Raw genomic sequence first — 8374 nt, 5'->3', positions numbered from 1 at the left:
TCATTTAAGAAAAAAAAAATATTTTGCTAAATCAAAAGTCAGAAAGAAAACAGTAAAAAAGAAACATTGTAGGATGGCAGACATAAATACAGCTATATCAATTAATACATTAAATGTAAATAGGTTAAATTCATCAAGTAAAAGACTAAGATGGTGAAGGTAAAAAGCAACTATATTACTCAGCCATGAAATGAAATGAAATTGAATTATTTGTAGTGAGGTGGATGGACCTAGAGTCTGTCATACAAAATGAAGTAAGTCAGAAAGAGAAAAACAAACACCGTATGCTAATGCATATATACGGAATTTTTTTTAAAAAGAAAAAAAAAATGGTACTGATGAACCTAGTTGCAGGGCAGGAATAAAGAGGTAGACATAGAGAATGGAGTTGATGACATGGGGTGGAGGGTGAAGCTGCAGTGAAGTGAGAGTAGCATCGACATATATACATTACCAAATGTAAAATAGTTGACTGGTGGGAAGCAGCAGCATAGCACAGGGAGATCAGCTCAGTGCTTTGCAATGACCTAGAGGGGTGGGATAGGGAGGATGGGAGGGAGGCTCAAGAGGGAGGGGATATGGGGACATGTGTATGCATGTGACTGATTTGCTTTGTTGTACAACAGAAACCAACACAGTATTGTGAAGCAATTATATTCCAATAAAGATCTATTAAAAAAAACTATATATTGCTTATGAGACATACTTTATGTATAAGAACACAAAATAGTTGAAAGAGAAATGTTGGAAAATGATAGCATGAAACATTGACAAAGAGAAAATTGGTGTTGCTATACAAATATAAGACAAAATAGACCTCAGGGTAAGAGCACTACTAGAGATAAGAGGGCCATATTAAAATATTTAAAAATCAATTCAATAGGAAGATATTACAATCTCAAATATCATAAATTCATATTACAGAACAAAAAGGAGAAAAGAGGAAATCCACAATCATTTAACACACTTCCTTCTATAACTGACAGAAGAAATGTGCATACAAAAAATTAGAAGATATAAACAATTATATTTTTAAACACAATCTAATTGATATGTAGAGAACATTTCACTGAGAACAACAGAATATATATTTTTAAGTACACATGTATAAAATTTACCCATATACTAGGCCGAAAAGAAAGCCTCAACATAGCTTTGTGCAGTGGCAGTATCGTAGACAATGAGGCTTATCCGACGCACAATTATTGCTAATTGAAAGCCTCAACATAATCCAAAAACTTGAAATTATCCAGTTATGTTTTTTGATGAGAGTGGAATTTATCTAGAAATCAATAATGAAAATAGAATCAGAAAAACCCAACTGCCTGATATGAAATAATACATTTCTAAATAATTCAAGGTACAAATAGGAAATAAAAACAGAAAATATTTTGAAGCAACTAACAATAAATATCTGAAACAACAAAACATGCGTGGTGTAGTACTTTTCATTTTCAGCCAAGGTGGTATAGCAAGACCAAATCTATGCTCTTCTTCAACAACAAAGGAAAGAGGAGGAAATACGAAACAACATTCCAGACATTGGAAAACAGTGAAGAAATGCAAGCCATATGACGAGGATAACAAACAAGGTGACCTGTACACTTACAGGAACTAACTCCTAGAAGCATGTCTAGCCTGCAATGCCAGAGAGAGAACCCAGATTTAAGGGCTTGCAGAACTGAGGGGCCAAAGAAGGGAGTTGGGGAGGCCACATCAGTAAGAATTTGTAGAGAAGTTATATTCTCATACTACATTTTAACTATTTGTTATGGTGTGTGATGAAATAAGAACAAAAATGTTGACTAAAATTTAGAAATGTATTCATGCAGTTTACATTAGATAAATAAGGAAGTAAGAAGCAAGTTCATTTATTACATCAAAAAATTTAAATATTGATTTGCATGGTGATGGTTAAAAATGTGCAAAAACTATATTTGAGATAAGAGTTTTTTACACATAACTTTTTGCTTAGTTACAATTGAAGAAAAGATTATGAATACAATAGTTCTTGTCTATATTAATCACCCATATAGACATTTTAAGTAAACAATTTACTCAATACATATTTCTGGTTGAGGCATTATGGTAAACTTCCTAAATTAATTAAAGAATTTCAAATACCAAAGATGATCTCATTGTAACATCATTTAAACCAAAATTGATTAATAAAAATTTTACCTAAAGTATGCTTTAAAAAAAAAATTCTCTCCCACTTGACTGATAAAATTAATTGACTGCTTTTGAATTGTGAACAGAGCCACTATTATGAAGGGAATTTTTGGATTTAATTTTTCAGGTGTTTAACACAATTATTCTCCTCCCTTGTTAGTGGACGTAAATGACATATACTAAGAATAAACACATAAAACTCTGTAAGAATACTGATAGCATTTGAGTACCTGGTTCATATGCCCCAGACTAGACAGTGAGGCTGCACTTCATCTTGCCTTTCCTTAGCTAGGCTAGTTCACCCAATAATACTCTGTATCATAGCTGATCTGAGATGCATCTCTGACACATACAAAGAGTCTTGGGAAAAACAGTAGACATGTTTTCCCTTTAGTTGTTCAGACACATAGAGCAGATTTTTGCCGGTTCACATTTTCACATTTTCCTGTATTCAAAGTGTTTGGTGCTTCTAACTTCACTGCATAATGTTAGGGTCAGAGAGGTCCAAGTGTTGAAAGGAAATTGATAACATAAGTCTGGAGTTCATTAGTAAAATCAAGTTATATTCCATCTATATCTCCAGAAAGAATTACCAAAAAAAAAGAAAGAAAAGAGGAAAATCACCAGGATGAAATGAGGATTTATCTGGCTTCTCCAAGTGTTCTTAGTAATGTTTTATGTCTGAATTTCAAAGAATATTCTTGGAATTCTTCTGCCCATGTGGCTGTTTATAAACATTTATAGATTGAAGGGATGCATGATTAATATCTGTTCTGAACACTTTCATGATAGTAAATTTATCTGTTCTTCAGGTAAACTATAGGTTCCTCATTGGTCTCACTGACAGTCTGACAAAAATGCATTTGTTTTGACTTTAGATTGTATGGGCTCATTGGTTGCTGTCTAAGTATAGATAATTCTTCATTCATTCTCTCAGTTACTACCATTGTGCTTGTGCTGTGTTGAAATAATCATGCCTCTTCCCCAGGAGAGCTCACAGCATAGTGATATTAATCTGCAAACAAACCATTGCAAAATACTGCGATGATTTCCCTAAAAAGAGGTAGTGTAACGTGATGGTTTTAAAGTCCAGTTCTGGAGCCAGACTACCTAGGATTGATTCCTGACTCTGCCACTTGCTTGTTGTGTGACAATGGGCTAGGAAGAAGAAGAAGAGGAGGAGGAGGAGGAAAAGAAGAAGAATAAGAAGTTACTGCAACAGAGTAGTTGTGAGTTTATATAAAACAATGTAAGTAAAAGTCTTAGATACTGCCTGGCACACAGTGACTATTCAATAAAAGTTAACTTTTATGCCAAGTTGGGATAAAGAGAGAAATCATTACCTTTGTTTAACTGATGTATGTTGAGGGTGGGAGTTTGTTAGAAAAGGTTTCATGGAATTAGAGATTCTCATTTCTTTTTTTCATTCAGGGACTATAAACTGAGAACATATGTGCCACATGTTCATTTACACACTGGGGATAGCAGCAGATAGATTAATAAAGTCATTACACTCTGAGCATATATTTCAGTCCAGGAGATAGACCATAAAAAGTGAAAAACAAAACTAAACAAAATATAGAATTTCAATAAGTAGTAAGTGCTATGAAGAAAATAAAGCAGGCTAAAGGAATAGACAGTGATGAGGTTTTCTACTATTTTAGGCAGAATCACAAGCAAGACCTCTCAGAGGAGATGACATTGAGCAGAAACTTAAATGATTTGATTAAGGCTTGTCTAGTTCTAGTGAGAGATTACTACAAAAAGAGACCTGGAATTTCCCAGCTTTGAGGAATAGCAAGAAGATGAATTTGGAGGGATAGTGAAGAGCCAGATTATAATATGCTGAGTGCTAGTAAAATAAAGACTGTGGATTTTTCATTCAAAGTGTTAGGAGAAGTTCTGGAGACGAGGGAAGTTAAACAGTTGGGTGATGTCATTAAAAGATCCCTCTTGTTACTGTGTGGAAAAATATGGCAAAAGAGCAAGAACAGAAGCAGAGAAACCTCTGAGGTGATAGTGCAATAGTCCAGGCCAGAGGAGATGATGGTTTGCACTTAAGTTTACAAATGGGGAGAATTTGCTCAGAACATGGATCCTCAAGGTGAGAAATAAAAATAATCTTCCAGAATAGAAACAAGTACAAATTCATGGACCCTAGAAATAACATAGTTATTTTAGAAAAATTGTACATTAAAATCTTGCACAGTGTAAATAATTCTCTTCTATTTGTTTTATAATAAAGTGCCTAAAATAAAATGATGTTTGTTGGTGCTTTTTTTTTTTTTTTTTTTTGCGGTATGCGGGCCTCTCCCTGTTGTGGCCTCTCCCGTTGCAGAGCACAGGCTCTGGACATGCAGGCTCAGCGGCCATGGCTCACGGGCCCAGCCGCTCCACGGCATGTGGGATCTTCCCGGACCGGGGCACGAACCCGTGTCCCCTGCATCGGCAGGCGGACTCTCAACCACTGCGCCACCAGGGGAGCCCTGTTGGTGCTTTTAATGTATGGAGACATGGTTAGAATTTTTCTTACAGCTCTCTAAGTCCAAACTTAATACCATATCTGTAGTCTCTTAATAGAAACGTGAACCAGTTGTGAGATCTGTGAGGATTTTCTAATAATGCTCAACTACAAGGAACAAAATTGGAGGAAATCTTCACTTGCTTTGGGGAGGATAGTTTATTCCTGGGAAAGTTCTCTTCTTCACCTTGCATAATATATGTGTAAAAATAAGTCATCATTCTAAAAATGTCCAGTAATTTCTTTCTAAGAATGGAATATAAGTAATAGAGGTAGACAGGAATAAGGTTTTTGTTATTTTTTAAAAAATATGGCTGATTATAGCACAGAAAAATAAAATTATTTAATGTAGGTAAAATTAGCAATAAACAGGTATGCCTTTTACACTATTCTTCATGCAAATAAATTGAACACCTCTCCCAATATAAAATGTAGAAATATTTTCCCAGTGTGAGGAATATATTAACTGTGTTTTAAAATATGTAACAATATGTGAACTTCTGATTGTTAGCAAGACTTAATATGGCAAGATCTATTTCTACATTCATAAACATATAACCTGCTCTCATTCAATAATTTATATTTTTATGTTAAATTTTTCTAAGTAAGAAAAACTCACTTCCTTTCACTGAATATATATATATATTTTTTTTTATTTGAAATACTTCATTAATAAAACATTCCTTCTTAAGAGAACTAGTTTTGCGATGCTCTTTTTTGAAAATAACAGTTAGAAACTATGTTTTTTTAAACATAATATTATACACCAATTGACCTCAATACTGAAAAAAGACTTTACATATAAATGCTCTGCATGAAAAGAGGCAGTAAAGATAGTCATAAAAGGTGATGCTATAATTTTCCAATGAAAAGTTACTTTAGTATACTATACTTCAGTATCAGGTAATTATAACTGAAATAAGAATTTCAGCAATCAGAAACTCCTTTATAATCTGCACATAGATTATGAAATAATCAAATAAATAATATTATACCATTTAGCCTCACCTGTCAGTGTAATTCACTAAGAGTGTTCTGATAATAAATTAATATTGACTTTCATATTTAATGAGTTCATTACAATTGTCATTAATGTAATACTGAAATTCATAGTGAAATATAAATTAATTTAAGTAAGAGATCTATATTGTACAATTAACCACTTATTGCTACAGAAAGTACACTCATACAGTGTCTGTTGTCATTTCTTCTGCTACAATAAATAGTTCACATCTTTACTTAAATAAAAAAGTACATATCATTTCAAAGTTCAATATATTTCTGCTACTAACTTCTTGTGTCCCAGCCCTATACTCTTATTTTTTTCAAATATCCATATCTTCTTTCTCCAAAAATACCTTTTACTCTCTTATTTATAGAGCATTTAGGTCTATATAATCATGTGGCTTTCACTACTAATTGTGCCTTTTATCATGCCTTTCACCATACATAGGATATTGATATATTTAACAGAATTTATTTGCTTTATGCTTATGTCTGTGCTATATTTTAGGTCTTAGACTGTAAACCCCTAGAGGGAAGGGAACATGAAACCTGGAAGGTTTTTAAAAGCTTAGAAAATAATTTTTTAAGGTGATAAATTATTTAATATGTGTATTCTCAAGAATACTTTTGACTTTATTTTCATTAGAAGGATAAAATTATGGCATCATTTATTATATATCTCAACTTTACTATTTTATTCTTGATTTATCATGTCTGTTCAGCCCTAGATAAAAGATTAACTTCTCTTTTAATAGACTGTTATCCCATCTATGACACACAACGTTATAGCCTATATCAGTTGATACAGTTTAAATTATGTTGCATCAACAAATAACTCCCAAATCTTGGTTCTTGTTCATGTTTAATGCAGTTGGGTCAGAGGTCTTTGGCTCAAATAACCAGATTAGTTAATGTTTTAAAGTTATTTGATTATTCCATCTCACCAACAGTCTTAGAGATTTGCTATGGCAGAAGAAGAAGATTGGAGAATTGAGCACAATTAATTAAATGCTTTATTTTAAGAAAGAATTCCATTCACATTTTATTTGCCAGTACTAATCACATGGCCATACCTAACTTCAAGGAGGCAGGAAAGCACAATTCTCTGTGTACTGAGCAATGGAATAATTGGTCAACAATAGTAACATCAATTTGTCATTTAGTATATTCTGATGACATTATTTGCCCAATAGTTGGGATACAATAATTATTTTTATTGTTTAAAAATTTATTTTACAGAGGCCCAGCTGTGAAGGCCCGGACAAAGGTCAGGACTTGCTACATGAGACGTTCCTTCCCATGCTCATTCAAGTAGTGCTCTGCTTCAGCCGTGTAGCTGACAGGGTTTTAGTGCTCTGACTGGTGTCAGACCTGAGCCTCTGAGGTGGGAGAGCCAAGGTCAGGACATTGGAACACCAGAGACTTCCTGGGCCCACGTAATATCAAATGACTAAAGCTCTCCCAGAGATCTCCATTTCAACGCTAAGACCCAGGTCCACCCAACAACCAGCAAGCTACAGTGCTTGACACCGTATGCCAAACAACTAGCAAGACAGGTATACAAACCCACCAATTAGCAGTGAGACTGCCTAAAATCATAATAAGTTTGCAGACACCCCAAAGCACACCACCAGACATTGTCCTTCCCACCAGAGAGACAAGATCGAGCCTCATCCACCAGAACACAGGCATCAATCCCCTCTACCAGGAAGCCTACACAATCCACTGAACCAACATTACCCACTCAGAGCAGACACCAAAAACAACAGGAACTACAGACCTGCAGCCTGCAAAACGGACACCTCAAACACAGTAAGTTAAGTAAAATGAGAAGACAGAGAAATACACAGCAGATTAAGGACAAAAGTAAAACCCACCAGACCAAACAAATGAAGAGGAAATAGGCAGTCTACCTGGAAAACAATTCAGAGTCATGATAGTAAAGATGATCCAAAATCTTGAAAATATAATGGAGAAAATACAAGAAACATTTAACAAGGATCTTGAAGAAGTAAAGAGCAAACAAAAAATGATGAACAACAAAATAAATAAAATTAAAAATTCTCTAGAAGAAATCAATAGCATAATAAATGAGGCAGAGGAACGGATAAGTGACATGGAAGATAAAATAGTAGAAATAACAACTGCAGAGCAGAATAAAGAAAAAAGAATGAAAAGAATTGAGGACAATCTCAGAGACCTCTGGGACAACATTAAATGTGCCAACATTTGAATTATAGGGGTCCCAGAAGAAGAAGAGAAAAAAGACGGGGCTAAAAAAATATTTGAAGAGATTATAGTTGAAAATTTCCCTAATATGGGTAAGGAAAGACACAATCAAGTCCAGGAAGCAGAGTCCCATAGAGGATAAATCCAAGGAGAAACATGCCAAGACACATATTAATCAAACTATCAAAAATTAATTACAAAGAACAAATATTAGAAGCAGCAAAGGAAAAGCAACAATTAACATACAAAGGAATCCCCATAAGGTTAAAAGCTGATCTTTCAGCAGAAAATCTGCAAGCCAGAAGGGACTGGCAGGACATATTTAAAGTGATGAAAGGGAAAAAAACACAACCAAGATTACTCCACCCAGCAAGAATCTCATTCAGATTTGATGGAGACATTAAAACCTTTACAGACAAGCAAAAGCTAAGAGAATTCAACACCAGC

The 8374-nt window shown here is 34.2% G+C and overlaps 1 pseudogene; it reads left to right on the top strand.

Moving 5' to 3' along the window:
• The first annotated feature begins 1151 nt into the window (after nucleotides 1-1151).
• LOC137220391 (U4 spliceosomal RNA) lies at nucleotides 1152-1280 on the top strand (annotated as a pseudogene).
• The last annotated feature ends 7094 nt before the right edge of the window (nucleotides 1281-8374 follow it).

This window comes from Pseudorca crassidens, chromosome 2, assembly GCF_039906515.1.
Source record: "Pseudorca crassidens isolate mPseCra1 chromosome 2, mPseCra1.hap1, whole genome shotgun sequence".
Classification (NCBI taxonomy): Eukaryota; Metazoa; Chordata; class Mammalia; order Artiodactyla; family Delphinidae; genus Pseudorca; species Pseudorca crassidens.
This window is presented reverse-complemented; position numbering and strand designations above follow the sequence as displayed.